Source organism: Notechis scutatus, chromosome 4 (assembly GCF_049901735.1).
Source record: "Notechis scutatus isolate UNSWTSFEM ecotype Mainland chromosome 4, rNotScu1.2, whole genome shotgun sequence".
NCBI classification, from domain to species: domain Eukaryota; kingdom Metazoa; phylum Chordata; class Lepidosauria; order Squamata; family Elapidae; genus Notechis; species Notechis scutatus.
The window spans coordinates 137,857,624-137,873,562 of NC_142012.1; the positions used below are offsets into that span (position 1 = coordinate 137,857,624).

At 33.6% G+C, this 15,939-nt stretch overlaps 2 long non-coding RNA genes across 2 annotated transcripts in view; both read left to right on the forward strand.

Moving 5' to 3' along the window:
• Positions 1-12,890, forward strand: part of LOC148130931 (uncharacterized) — an 84,321-nt gene extending 71,431 nt beyond the window's left edge. The window contains exons 3-4 of the long non-coding RNA XR_015749477.1: positions 9,979-10,057; positions 12,873-12,890. This is a non-coding gene — a long non-coding RNA (uncharacterized LOC148130931). The remainder of the gene's footprint in view (positions 1-9,978; positions 10,058-12,872) is intronic.
• LOC148130932 (uncharacterized) lies at positions 12,879-14,981 on the forward strand. Its single transcript, XR_015749476.1, has 3 exons — positions 12,879-12,937; positions 13,631-13,675; positions 14,750-14,981. It is a non-coding gene; the product is annotated as an uncharacterized LOC148130932 (long non-coding RNA).
• Positions 14,982-15,939: the final 958 nt, after the last annotated feature.

Here is a 15,939-nt window from a genome sequence, read left to right on the forward strand (position 1 = left end):
AAAGGAACTTAAAAGTAAAGGTCACAAATGTGATATAATATATGAAACAGTATATAAATGAAGATGAACACAATGATAAACATCATTCATTCACATGGTTGAATTATTATATGTCAAATATTGTGATTGTATTTTATCTTGCTGCTTGTAAGCATCCTAGAGTTATATTAGGTGTGGAAGAATAAAAGCTCTAAAATAAATAAAGAAATAAATAAAGGTATATTTAATGGCTATAAATATCCCTACTGTAATGTTATTTGGCATATCTAGAAAGAAAAAAATTACCGATTGCAAATAATTTGACTTCAAATAAGATACATGGCTTGGAATAAACAGGGAAGACAATCAAATTATCTTAAGGACCACTACTTACAAAATGTATTAGGAAGACACAAAACAATAGGAATAAATTTGCTCCAAAAAAGTCATTGTATTAATTTGTGACATTTTGATTTTAAAGAGGTTCATCTATTATTGATTGCATAAATAAATGGAGAGAAGGAAGGATTTAGACTTTTGTTTTTTGCTAACATATAAAGTGACTAAATACAGAATAATGCTATGACTTGAATGAAAGAAAACACAAAATAAGAAAAACATTCTTTTAAAATATATATTGTATTAATATTTTCCTAGTTTGATTCAAACTTTAAAAATCTGTGAAAGATCATTCAAATGATATCTGACTATAAAAACTAACTAATTTCTCTAAGTTCCTTTTGTTAAGTTTGATTCAACTTGATAGGGTAGAATGATGGGATGTCAAAGAATATAATAAATGGGCTACTAATTTGATTAATGATGGTAATCCATGTTTCCAATAACTAGGAATGATCAATATAGTTTCATAAAACAAAATACTGCTTTTCCCAGTAGACCTTATGGAACTTGTGACTGAGAAACTGTCAAGACAAGTCATTCATTAATCCTAGGCAATCTATCATTAGCTCATAGTAATTTCATACCAACAAGCCTTATATACAATCTGCAGTCCTATATACTTCACATATCCCAAATAATTAGGCCAGTACTTCAAACTAATATGGTGCTTATAAATATCCAGTCAACACCCAGTGGAATGTTGGAAGCCTTTCAGATTGTTCATTTATTCTTATCAATACTGTCTACTTAGACTGAAAATTACTCTCTAGATTCATAAACAAAAATCTTTCACATCGTCTGCTGATCAACCCCCTTAAAACTGGAGGTATCATGGATAGAACTGCAATTATTCTGTGTGCAAAACATGACTCTGCATTCCTTCATTACTAAAGGTCATAGTAATCAGAGAAAGTAGATTTTGGACTAATTAATACTTAATATCTGCATTGTCCTTATATTGTTCGGGAGCACTAAAATAAGTTCCAAATATATGATGAGAATGTTAGGAAAATATCAGGATCTTCAACTTTTCTAAAAATTTATTAGACTTCTGCTGGCAGGGAAGAAGTGATAGAAGAGGAAAAATATTAATGAGTAATATCAATCACCATCATAATAATAATAACAGAAAACCCCAGGAATAAAATACCGAGTTTATTTCTTCTATATCTTTATTTATTTTATTTTTTATTTATTTATTTTTGTCAATTGCTTATAAGATAATAGGTATAAGTAAAAACATAGTTATGAATACATGGATACATATAAGAAAAATAAAAAAAATAAAAGAAACAATAGGACAGGCACCGTAGGCACATTGGTGCGCTTATGCACTCCCCCTACAAACCTCTTAGGAAAGGGGTGAGGTCAATAGTAGACAGTCTAAGGTTAAAGTTTTTGGGGTTTGGGGAAGAAACCACAGAGTCAGGTAGAGTATTCCAGACATTGACCACTCTGTTGCTGAAGTCATATTTCCTGCAATCAAGTTTGGTGGGATTAACCTTGAGTTTGTATCTATTGTTTGCTCTTGTGTTGTTATGGTTGAAGCTGAAGTATTCATTGACAGGTAAGACATTGCAATGTGTGATTTTATATACTATACTTAGATCAGACCGAAGGCGGCGTAGTTCTAGGTTTTCTAGGTCTAGAATTTCAAGTCTGGTGGCATAAGGTATTCTGCAGTGGAGGAGTGGAGAACTCTTCTTGTGAAATATTTCTGGACTTTCTCAACTGTGTTAATATCAGATACGTAATGTGGGTTCCAGACTGATGAGCTGTATTCGAGTATTGGTCAAGCAAATGTTTTGTATGCTCTAGTTAGTAGTGTAATATTACCAGAGAAAAAGCTACGTAAGATTAGGTTAACAACTCTTAATGCCTTTTTGGCTATGTAGTTACAGTGGGCTCTAGCACTTAGGTCATTAGTGCTAGATTAGTGCTAATGTTAGGAAAGTATCAGGATCTTCAACTTTTCTAAAATTTTATTAGACTCCTGCTGGCAGGAAAGAAGTGATAGAAGAGAAAAAATATTTATGAGTAATATCAATCACTATAATAATAACAGAAAACTCCAGGAATAAAATACTGAGTTTGTTTCTTCTATATCCTACATGAAGTTTAAAGGATTCTTTTTAGAGGAACAGAATGGTTTCCTAAAAATATAATTTGAGCTTTAAAAGGTTTCAGAAATAAGTAAAAGCTGCAGAGCAAGAAATTTTCATAGCCTGCAATTTTAACATCTGACTCACCTGCTCATTATATTTAATACATTTTGGCATTTATGACAAATGGTTATAGGAAATGCAGAGAGCAGCTTATAAAATTCACGGTAGACCGATTTAAATGTAAAAACCCTACACACACAAACACAGATACACAGACACAAAAAAATTTCAGTTTATTTCAGCAATAAAAACTGATTCAGTGGGGAAGTTGTATTACCTTAAAAGGAAATGTCCCCATTGGTAAAGAACATTTAGAAAGCTATTATGAATATTTAGAAATTTGTAGCTACTAGTTTTAAGATCAGATTTTCCACCCCATATATTCATTAATTTTGCTATTGTTTTGTGGTTGATATAGTTTAAGGAAGTGAGATAAAAAGACCAAGGACATAATTCCTTGAAATAGTAACAATAAGCTCCCAGAGCTAGGTCATCTGTAAGCAATCTCAAGTCCTACCTGACTGTATTGACATGTAAAGTATTGGCTATTTATTCCCCATATCACAGCCTTGGCTGGGAACAGCAAGGATCAAATCTGGGATTTTTTCATGGCCAACATAACCTCTGTTACTGAAGTGTAGCCATTCCTCTGTGGCAATCTTCCGAAGATAGGTAAAATGAATTTCATTATAAAGGCAATGTACTAAATGGTACATTAAATGGTTACCTGTAATGAATATCTTACATTTTACTGCACATATACCCCATTTCATGATTTAATGCACATTACAGAAATATGACTGTCCTTCTCAAATAAGATAACATATTAAAATATAATAATAAAAAGTCCTCTACCAGGACAAGAACATCTTAGCCCAGCATTTTGTTTCATCTAATGACCAATCAGATGCCTCTGAGATTTCCATTGTTCCCTACAACTAATATGAAGAGCATGCTAAATCAACTTGTAGCTGGTACTAAGGCTCAAGGCTATAGTTCTTGGAAAAATCTATATTTTTCAGACTCAACCAATCAGACTCACATGTGAACAATTCCAGACAATCCCCTATTTGACCCTTCCTTCTGATTGAGACTGTCTCTTTCCAATAAGTCTGTAAGAATCTACTCAATTCTCTTTTAAAGCTATCCATCACATCTTATGGTAATGAATTCCACAGGTGAATTATGCACTAGGTGAATAAGACTTTCCTTCTGTGTTGTAAATTTTCCTTTTGTCAGCTTCAATTAGACTAACCTTCATCCTGGTGTTTTAAGAAAGAAATGTATACTTTCTCCATATGACATCCCATTTATACACTCTGGCCATCCATCCTTCCTCCTATTTTTCTCCATTTTCAGTGTTTTTCTAACATCTTAACTTTTTCTCAAAGGGAACAAGTTTCAGGTCCTCTTTATTGTTTTGGTTACTATCTTCTGCACTTTTTCCAACTTATCAACTCTATCATCGACTTTTCAAATGCTTATTTCCTAATTGCACAATATGCCATATGCTGACATATCAAGGGCATTACAGAGTTGGCAGTTTTATTTTCATTCCATTAATGATTAATTAATTAATGATCTCTAGCATGGAATTTGTCTTTTTCACAGTTGCTGCACACTTTGTCAGTATCTTCATTTTTGTTATTCCACAGATCTTTTTCTTACAGTCAGACTGCTCATCACTGTACTTGTTAAGTTAAATGTTTTATCTTTTCCCACTTTATACTTATTAAATTGAAGAGTATTTACCATTGAGTTTCTTGAGTTCTTCTTCTCAAAAACTTGGGTTTAATAATTACATTTGAATGGTTCAATACCGTTTACAAAATTGGTCAACCTACTATTCATCTTTAATTCAAAAATACTGGTCTCCACATAAATATTTGAGTATTCTATTGGTTATTTTCTCTTACTGAGATAATTGTTCAAAGAGAATAATTAGAAATGCACTGTTCCAGTCAGTCTCAGGATTTTTAATTTAAGATTTTCAGGAAAATGTTGCCTAATAATTTATGCCAGATGATGAATGTTTTCTACGTATATAAAGTGGTCAGGAATGTTAAATATTGGTTTCTTTTTCTACCAAAATGTTACATGCATTAACAGAATTCCAGGGTTTTTCATCGAACAAGAAGCATTACCATTCTCCTAAGGGAGAAACACTGAAAATTGCTTCCATTAGGATTTGTAAGAATATTCTAAATGCAGTACTTTTTGAGTCTAATCTCCAAGTCATAGTCCAGGTTGTTGTAGTCAGGCAGTGGATTCCCAGAAGGGAGGAACACATTGTAGGGAAGGAAGCAACAACTTAGTTCAGATAGTTTGTGTGAGAGAAAGAAGGTAAAGACAATCGTTTCCTAATAGTATGGATATCAGGTGGTCAGGATTGTAGAAGATAGATGGCAGTATGGGAAAAACTAGTAGTACCATCCCAAAGAAGAAGGCAGGATTAGGTTATCAGGACCTACAGAGCTGTTGCAAGAGGTTTGACTCTTCCAACCTTCTACCTTATTGCCTTAACCTATTGAGTTTCTGCTATTATACTTCTACTCACTATAATGCTTCTCATTTTTCTTATACATTGCCTGAGCAACCACAATGTAATTAAATAATTGCAAATAAGTTAATATACCAGAAAATAAATTCCTTAAGTAAATTATCCTCTCATCCTTTTGCTGTGTCAGGTTAATGGGAATAATCCACTTCCATCATTATTTTTGTTTTTATTGATTACACTCTGTGTTCTTTTTTATTTGTTTTATAAGTTTTAATCTGCACTGTAGATTCTTTAATGTCATCTTATATAAAGACTGAATTACATTTGTAGAAAGACATAAAATGCAATAAACAACAAAGCAATTTTTTTTTAACCTGAAATAGAGGATTATAAGAACAAAGCCGTTATTCCTCAATATCATATTTTACAAGATGAAAATAAACAACTCATGACAAACCATAACAGCTAAATGTTAAATATTATATGTAGCTGTTTATTATTGTTCCTAGTTTATGGCCTGTTCTACAGCCTTAATACCAAATTCTTTATTGATCTTTATTGTACTGGATTGTTTGCTCAAGATTGAAATCATGTATCATAGAAATGCCACTTCTAAAACTCTGCTATTGTAATAGAACAATGATAAATATGATGGAATGCTATACTTTTATAGTATTATATCTGGTGCTATTGAATGTTTTCAAAACAGGATGGCTATAACATATTCCACATGACTTTTTTCTGATGTAGCAATGCTGCTAGAAGTCAAATATTTCAAAAGGAAGAATATTTTGGAACATATCATGGATTTTTTAAGAATTTACCTGAACAGTTAGATTGGAAACCTTTAAGAAGTATTCAACCAAACCCTTGCAGCTATCCTCCTGCATGATTAGAAATTAAATTTTCTTGTGCAATATTTGTTAAAAATATGTTAAGTGCTTCAACTCATACTTTTCTTTAATCAAACGCATTACAATGAATTATTTACTATAAGTTAAAAATTATAACTAATTTCATGAAAGTGAAAATTCATCAACAATATTAAATATAGCCTTTGTAATGAAAAGAATTAAATAATTGACCATATGATCAGTGGCTACAGCAAAATTTCAAAAAATGTCTTTGGAAACTTTACTTTCTTAACTAAAATCACTGGGATCATCAAGTTAAGAAGATTTTGGAAACTGAGCAGGTTAAGTTTAAGATTTTAAAATCCAGAAAGGCAGCTTATTCAAACATACATTCTATAACAATTATTGGGGGGAAAAAGTCTGGTTCACTGATGTTGCTACACCAGGTGATGCTAGAATTGAGGAAAAGCAATATGAAAAAACTGCAAATTGCTATAAGTTGAATAATTATAGAAAAAGAAATCTGCTATTTATAACAGACATGATTGGAGACCTTGGATAATACCTAAAGAACTTACTCAATATTTGGAAATGTTGAATGTATCAGACTGAACACCCTAATTTTACAAAAATATACCCTGCTTAGAATTGCTTATATCTTCAGATATTACCTTAATAATATTTAGGTCCTTGGTTAGGTAAATTGCCCTTATGATTCAATAATAATAATACCTGAATTGACTTCAGAAGGATAATTTAATCCTAGCAGATTTTCCAAATGATATTTGTAATTGGGAGACGAATTATAGCATATCTTTCTCTTCACTTCAAAGTAGCTTATTGGCTTATTCTATTCTACCATGTAGCGTTTTATACCCGTTGCCTTTGATGAATGAACAATCTGCTTGTATTTGTTTTAATTAAGCAGCAACTTCAGTGGGAATTGTACTTCTGTGGGATTGAAATTTGAAACAAATTGTGGTTGTTTCAGTGCTGCCACTCTACCATGCCTAAGTCACCATATCATATTTGAAACACTCCTTGCCAGCTTTCCAAAAGGAAAGCTAGGGGGCTTTCCAGTTGACTGGAAGTTAGAAATCCTAGGCCAGCAGACAGATCAGTGGCTACTGCTAGATAGGGAAGGGAGTGAGAGAAAAATAATCATAAAAGTGTTAATAAAATGCAGAGACTGTCTTGACATATGTCACTAAAGTTTTATATAAGAAAACTGCTGAAAGGTTTGTTTCAAAAATTGAAGGGCTTATTCAGTTGGTTCCCCCACCCTCCCCCCATGCAATATATAAAATCAACATCGTGACATTTAGTTCACAAACTGTTTCTGCATAAGATCATTCCGAAGGCAGCCAAAAGTACATTTGTAATGCTGCCATCAGAATAGGAATATGCCTCCTATTTATTCAAATGACAAATCTTGAGTTGAGTCAGCTACTTCAGGAAATGTTGAGGATAGTGATTGATATATTAATTCTCTAATAATAGAGAATGTTTTGCCATATGCTTCCAATCACAACTCTCCATAGGAGAGATGGTGAATCAATTTTACTCTAAACATTTCTTCTAAACTTGTCTTTTCCATTTGGTGCTCTTCAGAACCCGTGCTGCTAGGAATCTTAAGAGTTGCAATCTCTGTTCTCCCTCCCCTGTAACAAAGCAAGAGTTCTGGTCCTCTTCAAGCAATCTTAGGGAATGTTTTCATTAGATTTTTCCATCTTTCCTTGTTTTCCATCTTTTCCCCCCTTCTACATACAATATCGAAAGCTTTAATTACAAGACTGGTTGTATTTCCTTTTATGGGATCAAAGCATTCTAAAAGACTCAATTTAATAGCTTTTCAAACACACTATTAGGGCTGCCATATAATGGTCATCCAGATTTAGTAGCCTTTACAGATCAAGCTGTGATTTGATTTGAATCATATGAAATATTCAATTTATTATCTTTCGCCTAAGCTATTATTTACACTGTTGATTTAGTTCACTGAAATCAGTTTGAATTCAAATCAGCATATTGATTAAAATTTAAAATATTAAAATAAGATAGACAGACAGACAGACAGACTGCTCAATGGAACAACCTACTTCCCAGAGTTGTGAGTGCTCCATCACTGGAGATTTTGAAGAAGAGACTGGAAAGCCATTTGTCCAGAATGGCATAGGGTCTCTTGCTTGAGGAGGGGGTTGGACTAGAAGACCTCCAAAGTCCTTCCAACTCTGTTATTATTCTGTTAATTTGAATAGTAAGATTGGTTTGCATTGAATCATTGATCTGATTTGATAAAAGGTGTTTGCATGCAAAGTCCATCAAATCATCAAATTGATTTGATTCAATTGCATGCATCAAATTAATCCTACAATTTGCTTTGAATTGATTAAATGTTTGAATCAAAGCTTTGTGGAAACCCATTAACAACAGTTCAGAGTGATTATTAATATATTATGTCTACATTATGGTTTAAACATCATTTAAAAACTTCTCCTGTTTCAGTTCATTCTCATAATTTTTTTAGATTTACTCTGCAGCCCGTACATTTTAAAGATAAGACATGCTTTTCAGCATTAAGGCTCAGTATTACATTAATTGATAATCACAGGTTGAACTCCTCTCCCTCATAAATCAGTGATTTCTGCTATGATTATATGAATCTACATCCTTATTTTGGGCTACTTTACTGTTCTCAGCAAATAAAAGTCCAAAGGTGTCCAGGGAAGAGTGGAGGGTAATTACGAATAGTACCAGAAAGAATGAAGTGACTGGGACAAAGCTGAAGGATATTCAGCTGTGGATATGTCTGAGGGTGAAAGGGAAGTCTGATGCTGTAAAGAACAATATTGTATAGGAACCTGGAATGTAAGATTTTGATTGAAGACAAAAGGAAAAGAGGACTGCAGAGGATGAAATGGTTAGATAGTGTCATCAATGCAATGGACATGAGTTTGGGCAGATTCAGGGAGAAGTTGAAGACAGGGGATCTGGTATGTTATTACATCTTTTGTTGTGTTGAATTTGTAATATAACTTTCAAAATGGAAAGAACAAAGAAACTACATTGTACTAGCAATCTTTGCATTTGCTTATACCATGGACATCCACAGAAAAGGAAAATGTTAATATTAGCATAATGACATAAGTCCTTAAAGGTATGTATTGATGTGCTTATGACAATCAACCTCTCATATTTGTGGTATGCAATACTAATTGATTTATGAACAAGGAAAAGCTTCAGAGGTAGACAACTGCTATTTTGTTGGCCAAATCTGTCTTTAAACTGCAAAGATTTACATCATTATTTGTCTTTTGTCTTTCTCGGAACAAGTACTTGGAAGTTCATCATATTAATCCAATAAAAATAAGAAGATCTACAATGAAACAAATACAGGGTAGTTTCAGTTGAATGTTGAGATTCTATTGAGATTCATTATAACACTTTTTAAGTTTTTCATGAATTATATAAAGTATCTAATATCTGTGAACTCCACTGCAACTAGTATAAATTCAATTTTCTCAGTTCTGTCTAGCGAGGACATGAAAAGAAATTATTCAATATACATTATTCAGGCAATATGACAGGAGACATATGTTATAGACTTAATATTATGAAAACTTCTAACTCCAAGTAATTTTCAGCCGTGTGGATTTTTTACTTCATTGTTTGTACCTTTTGAGATATGCACAGTAATTAATAACCTCTATTAAAATATGAACCCACGAGAATGTTATGTAATAAATCATGAGGACTGAGTGATAAATTCTGTATTAAAAAACTCTCAAAACGTTTAAATGCAAAGTTTTAATTAAACCTTTCATGAAATTTTCAGTTTTCAGAACACTGTAAAGAAGGAACATTTCACTCCTTTTAATCAGTTATAATACATTCTTAAAGTTACTGTTATTCTTAGTCCATTTTATAGTAGCTCACATTTCTAAGATAGTAAAGAAAGTCTAACAAATGTGACCTGAGTGAATGCTTGTATCAAAACTTCATTTGGTAGATATAGAAACAGATTATCATGGTTGAAATCACTTGAAATCATTCTCTTTTTCACACTTTCTGCTTTCAGGACTCCATAATCATTTCATTCTTCTAAAAGCTAGAGTTAGATTATCTACAGCCACTATGTATCCAATGCAGGACACCAAGTAAGTTCCTCTTTTCTATTCTTACTACCCCACAGTAAGCATGATTGTTTACTGTATGCTTAGTCAAATTTACATTAATACCTGCACTGTAGCTTTATTGTTTAAAGCTAGAAAATTAGGGAGTGCCCCACATTCTACAATATCAATATGCAAGATATTCCAAAATGTTGATATCTGTGGCCTGTTGTATCTTACCATAGTATAGTGAGATAAGTACACTGTGTCATAGTACAGTGGTTAATAATAACTACATCTATCTATTGGGAAATTCCTCACACCACTCACTAATAAAATTTATTGCCATGAGATGTGATGCTGACTACCAGCTTGACCAGCTTTAAAAAAATAGTTGGACCAATTCATGAAAGTCTTGGGGATTGATGGCAATCTGATAGCCTCTGAAGGCTAATAAACTTCCCTGTGCAGTCTCGTGTCCATTGTAAGAACTGACTGCTGGATTAGATGGCCTAGAGATTAGATCCAATAGAACACTGCTTATGTTCTGATGAGATTTCCTGTCTATGAATTTGGACCATTTTAATAGGTTTTGATTCCTACAGTTGGTATGAAATCAATTTTCAACAGATTGTGGCTTTAAAATTATTTAAACCCCATCACTACAGATTAGACCAGGGGTGTCCAACCTTGGCAACTTTGCTGGCTGAGGAATTCTGGGAGTTGAAGTCCACAAGTCTTAAAGTTGCCAAGGTTGGAACCCCTGGATTAGACCATTGCTTTAGATCATCCCTAATTACTGGTCTGATTCAACTCACTACACTACAATCTTATACTGGCTGGAGACAAGGAATGCTAAATATTAGACATCATTGCTGATCCAAGATGATGTATGTGGAGTGTAGATGGTCATGGAGAAACATTTGTATGATGTCGGACTTTACTATTCAAGTTTTCTAAATTTGATATTTCATCTACATCAAATATTTGTTGTGTGTGGTAACATTTTTTCCAAACTTATCAGGGTAGAAAAAGATTGACAAGAAACATAAGAAATAAGTCAGATTTTTAAAAAACCCTGAAAGGTGAACTTGCATTTCTTTTCTTGGATATTCAAGTTTACATGCTTTTTATCTGTTTTCCTAGTTAACTCTTTTGATATTAGCTGATTTTTTGATAAATAAATTAAACTATATCTTTTCTTGCTGAACTAACTGTGTATGTGCTTGATCTGATCTGATCTGGATATAAGAATTGTCTTGAAATGTGCTGGGTACAAAGTAAACTGGTAATTTTCCATAGCAATATATCAGTTACTAAGTTAAAAATAAATTAAAGTTTATTAAACTAAAATTAAGAATGGAAAACATTAGTGAAGTTAGTTTGGGAAAATTGGCTTATTTAAAAATAGATATGATTTTCTGTTTTAACCACTTCCATTTCCACCTGTTGAACTAATATGTGACCTCAAAGGATTTCACAAAATCTACATATTCTTTGACATGTAAGTATATTCAATCATGAAAGATGTTATATCTCAGTCCTGCCAATCTGTATAGTCTTTCCTAAATTGCAATGCAACATTTCACAGTACAATAGATTTTTTATAAAATCATGAAATAGCATCAAGTGAGGGAAAATACTGCATTATTACATTTCGTAAATTTGTTGGGGATATATAAATCCTAAATCATCCTAAATCCTAAATCTTACCTCCATTCTTGAAAGTAAAAATTTTTGTTGATGTAAATCAGCACATTACCATATGAAATATGTTTAGAGTTAAAACATTAATGACAGGCATTTAATCATCAAGTTGCAGGCTCCAATTTTGGTCCCTAAATAAGGACAACCTATAGTCTTATGTATATTGGTAATACATTCTAAACCAAGTTCTCTGTGTCAGGCCTTTTTCTTATATTATAATCAGGCATACAAGCCAATGTTAGCTGGCATGTTATTTCTTAGTTTATTCTGCCACTATGTGGATCAAGGAAGAAATGTGTGGTAAACTGAATAAGGTCACACTAGCTAATATTTTCTATCAATAGTACTGTACAGAAACAAATGGATTTGAAAGCTGCAAGAATCCATAAAATTCATTCTATTATTATGGTATTTGTGGGTTGATAAGATGTGATCATACAATTTTAGACATGAGCCATTTAAGAATTAAATCCAACCAAAATAACATCCTCAACTTTTTAAAATTGTTGTTTTCATAGTCTGAACTGATTGTTTTTATTGTATGCTATTCCGAGTCACATTTGTGATATGGGTGGCTATATACATTTGATAAAGAAATAAAAATAAAATTGTATAACATGCTGTTATCTTTGAAATAATACATCACCAGATGATTTGTTTCATATTTATTCTATTGTAGTAATTTTCCTCTCTTGCATAATCATCACTGGAATCCTTTCACTTGAGTTTAACCCCTGAGTTAAAACTTTTTTTAAAAAAATCAAAGTTAAAAGTTTAGAAGGCTAAAAGATTAGCAAGGCAGCAGGACTGTCTTCAAACCACCACCCATCACCAGGGCTACATCATATGCCATTGGTAGTCATAATTTTTTTATATGGACCACACCAAGGATTTTTGTCAAAAAGAAGAGAAATGCCTTTTTCTGCCAAGTAAGGGGCATGCCCAAGTTATTGCTTCTCAAAAGCTACAACAGTGCAATCAAAGCTCCACATATCTTTTTTTATGTGTGGTAAATCCATCACACCACACTGCCTTAACTTTTTTTGTTCTTACTATGTGAACATTCCTATGCAAAGTCATTACTTGATTAGCCAGGTAATTCAGATGCAAATTGAAGTGGACCATTAAATAATTTGTTTATTTTTTCCTAAAGACAGGTTCACACAAATGTTGTTCTCACAAAGTCACAGCCAAAAACATTGCAAAGGGACTCAAAAGGTAATGAGACATCTGTATTTTTTTTAAAAAAAATCTATTATTGGCTTGCTAACAGTTATTGATTGGGGGAAATGATAGAAAAAAACATATATACATAAAATATAAAATATTGATATTATTATTAACTTGGTGGGGAAAAGCCACAGTTAGTTTTAATTTTTTTTCCCTTCCTTTCTATTCCTTTAGTTTTGCCCTAAGAAAATAAACGGATTTTCCTCAAACACATGCACTGTAACAATGTAATGTAACCACTGGGGGGCAGTACAATGTAGCAAATGCTGCCTAGTCAAGTCTAGTGATTTATACCCGAGTCTTCATTAGTCCAGTGAATACAATCAAAGTTTTGTTCTGGCAAGTCATGGAAGTTTCAAATTCAGGGTAAATCACACCTTATTATTACACAATAATTTAATCAATCTGGACCTTAACAGACAGGGGGGAAAAGTATAGTCAGTATAAAAACTGTCACAGATGGGAAAGGACAGGGTCATGAACTTTAAAAGATTGGGAGCTATGGCAGATGTTGGAAGCTCTGGCATGAATTAAATTCTGTCAGAACATGAAGAGCTCTCCTAGGACTCTAATTAAACATTAGATGTTCTTTGACTAAGGACACAGGATTCAGTATTTCAGGGTGAAAAGCAAAATGTAAAAGAATGCCTTGTTGGATTCAATGTCAGCCTTTTTTTACAGATGTGTCTGGTTGTATTACCCAAGAAGGGAGCAATTGAACAGAAGGTACTTGTACTTGTCTTTGCGCTTGTATATTTTTCATCATAATCATGTTTACCTTCTAAAGCTCTAAAGTGTACAAACAGCACTTTCCCAGAATTATCTTTCCAATCTGGTCATCAAGAAGGGATCTGATGAAAACGTCCCTTTTTTTATGAAATTCACAAGGCATACAGGAGATAGCAGGACTTTTTAAATTTATAAATAGGTCCCACCCCTATGAAATAAAGTTTCCCTATATGCATGGATAGCTACCAACTTGAGACAAGTCCCAAAACATTGCAGCTATTTATTTTCATGTGCCATCCATTTTGTTCTGACCTAGGCTTCCTTAGAAAGCATAAAACACAATCTTAATCCTGACCAAACCTCTTTTATTTCCACAGCTGTGAATTATGTTCCTTCACAGCTGGCCAGGCTTCACACACAGTCTTTCAGGGAAATGTTTATAAACACCCACCTTATCACACTTGGAATGCAGCCAGAGAACTAATTGTCAGACTCAGGGTAAAGCCAAACTTGACACAGAGTCAAACAGAATTTTTCAGAGCTTGAACCCACAATACAAATTAATTGCTCCCTGCAAAAGCTCACGTCCCATTTGCTCCTCTTTTATGTCCTATGGGAGGGACCAATCATGTCCGAGGTGTGGCCTTACTCCTGAGTTGACCCTGCTTTCTCAGTTGTTCTTGTCTTCAGCAAGAACATACGCAGGCTGGGAACCGGTTCCATAAGCTCCCCCACATCACTGCTGTCCGAACCCGAAGGCAGCTGCTGACTGCCAGCCTGCCCTGGCCCCAACTCTGCCTCTGATGTAGTGTCCTCTTCTGGGTTTTCCTCAGCTTCCAGACCCAGCCCAGGTTCCTGACCAACGTCCTCACTACTGTCCGACTCTGCTGCCGACGGGCCACAACACATTTACATAACTGGTTCAGGTTTTATTTGAGGTTTTATCATTGCTTTTTCTAGTTATTTTCTGGGTTGGCTACTGCTTCAGAACAGTACTCTAACTAATCTTTCCCAAATTATCTTTTCATTTTTGTTTTCCTTTTGTTTGATACTACATATCACCTATTGAAGGCAAAAGGAGAAGGTGGCAACAGAAGATAATATGGCTAGATAATGCCAGTAGGTTTGGGCAGATTCTGCGAGATGGTGGAGGACAGGGATCCTTGTGTGCTGTGGTCCATGGAGGTATATGGAGAGTCCAGCACAACTTAGCAACTGAACAACAACAAAATTTGTCACATAGAGTCCTTTGAGGTTGGAGTGGATTATAAATACTGTGAAATAAATAAATCAATACATTCTCTATCCATTAATTTATTGTTTCCTTTGGATGACTCTGCCGCTCTCCAAAGAAGCTGGTTATTTTAAAAATTTTGTTTTCTGGATACTAACATACATATCATAGCCAAAAAAAAGGTCACAAAATCCCATAACAACTAAACGCCTTCACTGTCCATTTCTCCTAAACTACCACCAAAACACAAATAAACAGAACATAATTTTCTGCCCTTTCCAAAATTAACTTCAAAATATCTGACATATGATAGTCTTGGCCAACAAAAGAGTTTTGATTGATAATATGCCATTACATCTCTTAGCAACCACATAGATAGACTTCTCCAAGATGTCCTATCCACAGCCTGGCCCTTTAGGTCATCCAATATTGCATCCATTGCCATTTTAATTGAGTCAATGGATTTTGCTGCTAGTCATCCACTCCTATTTTTTTCCACTCTTCCCAGTATTATAAACTTCTCCAGAAAGCTAACTCTTCAGATAATGTGTCCAAAATGTTATAATTTGAGCCTGGTCATTTGTGACTTAAGTGAGAACCCCAAATTAATTTGTTCTATGATTCATTTCTTTTCTAGACTGTCCAAGTTCTGCTTAGAAATCTTCTCCAACATCAAACTTCAGAAGTGTCAATATACTTTCTATGTTGCTCCTTCAAAGACCAACTTTCATTTCCATAGAATGTCTCAGGAAAAAAATGCTTGTGTGATCATGATCTTTGTAGGTATGCACACATCACAACCTCTCAATATCCTTTCCAAGGTTTCAATTGCTAGTTTACCAAGTGCTAGTTCTTGGCATATTTATGACTGCTGGTTCTTTTACTGTTGACAGTCAATGCTAAAAAAAATTCAATACCTTTATTGTCAATGCCACAACAACAGGTATTTGATTAATACCAGAATCTTTTCACCAATGACTGTAAGAGAGGGGAAGTGACATCACATATGTCTTGACATCATAATGCA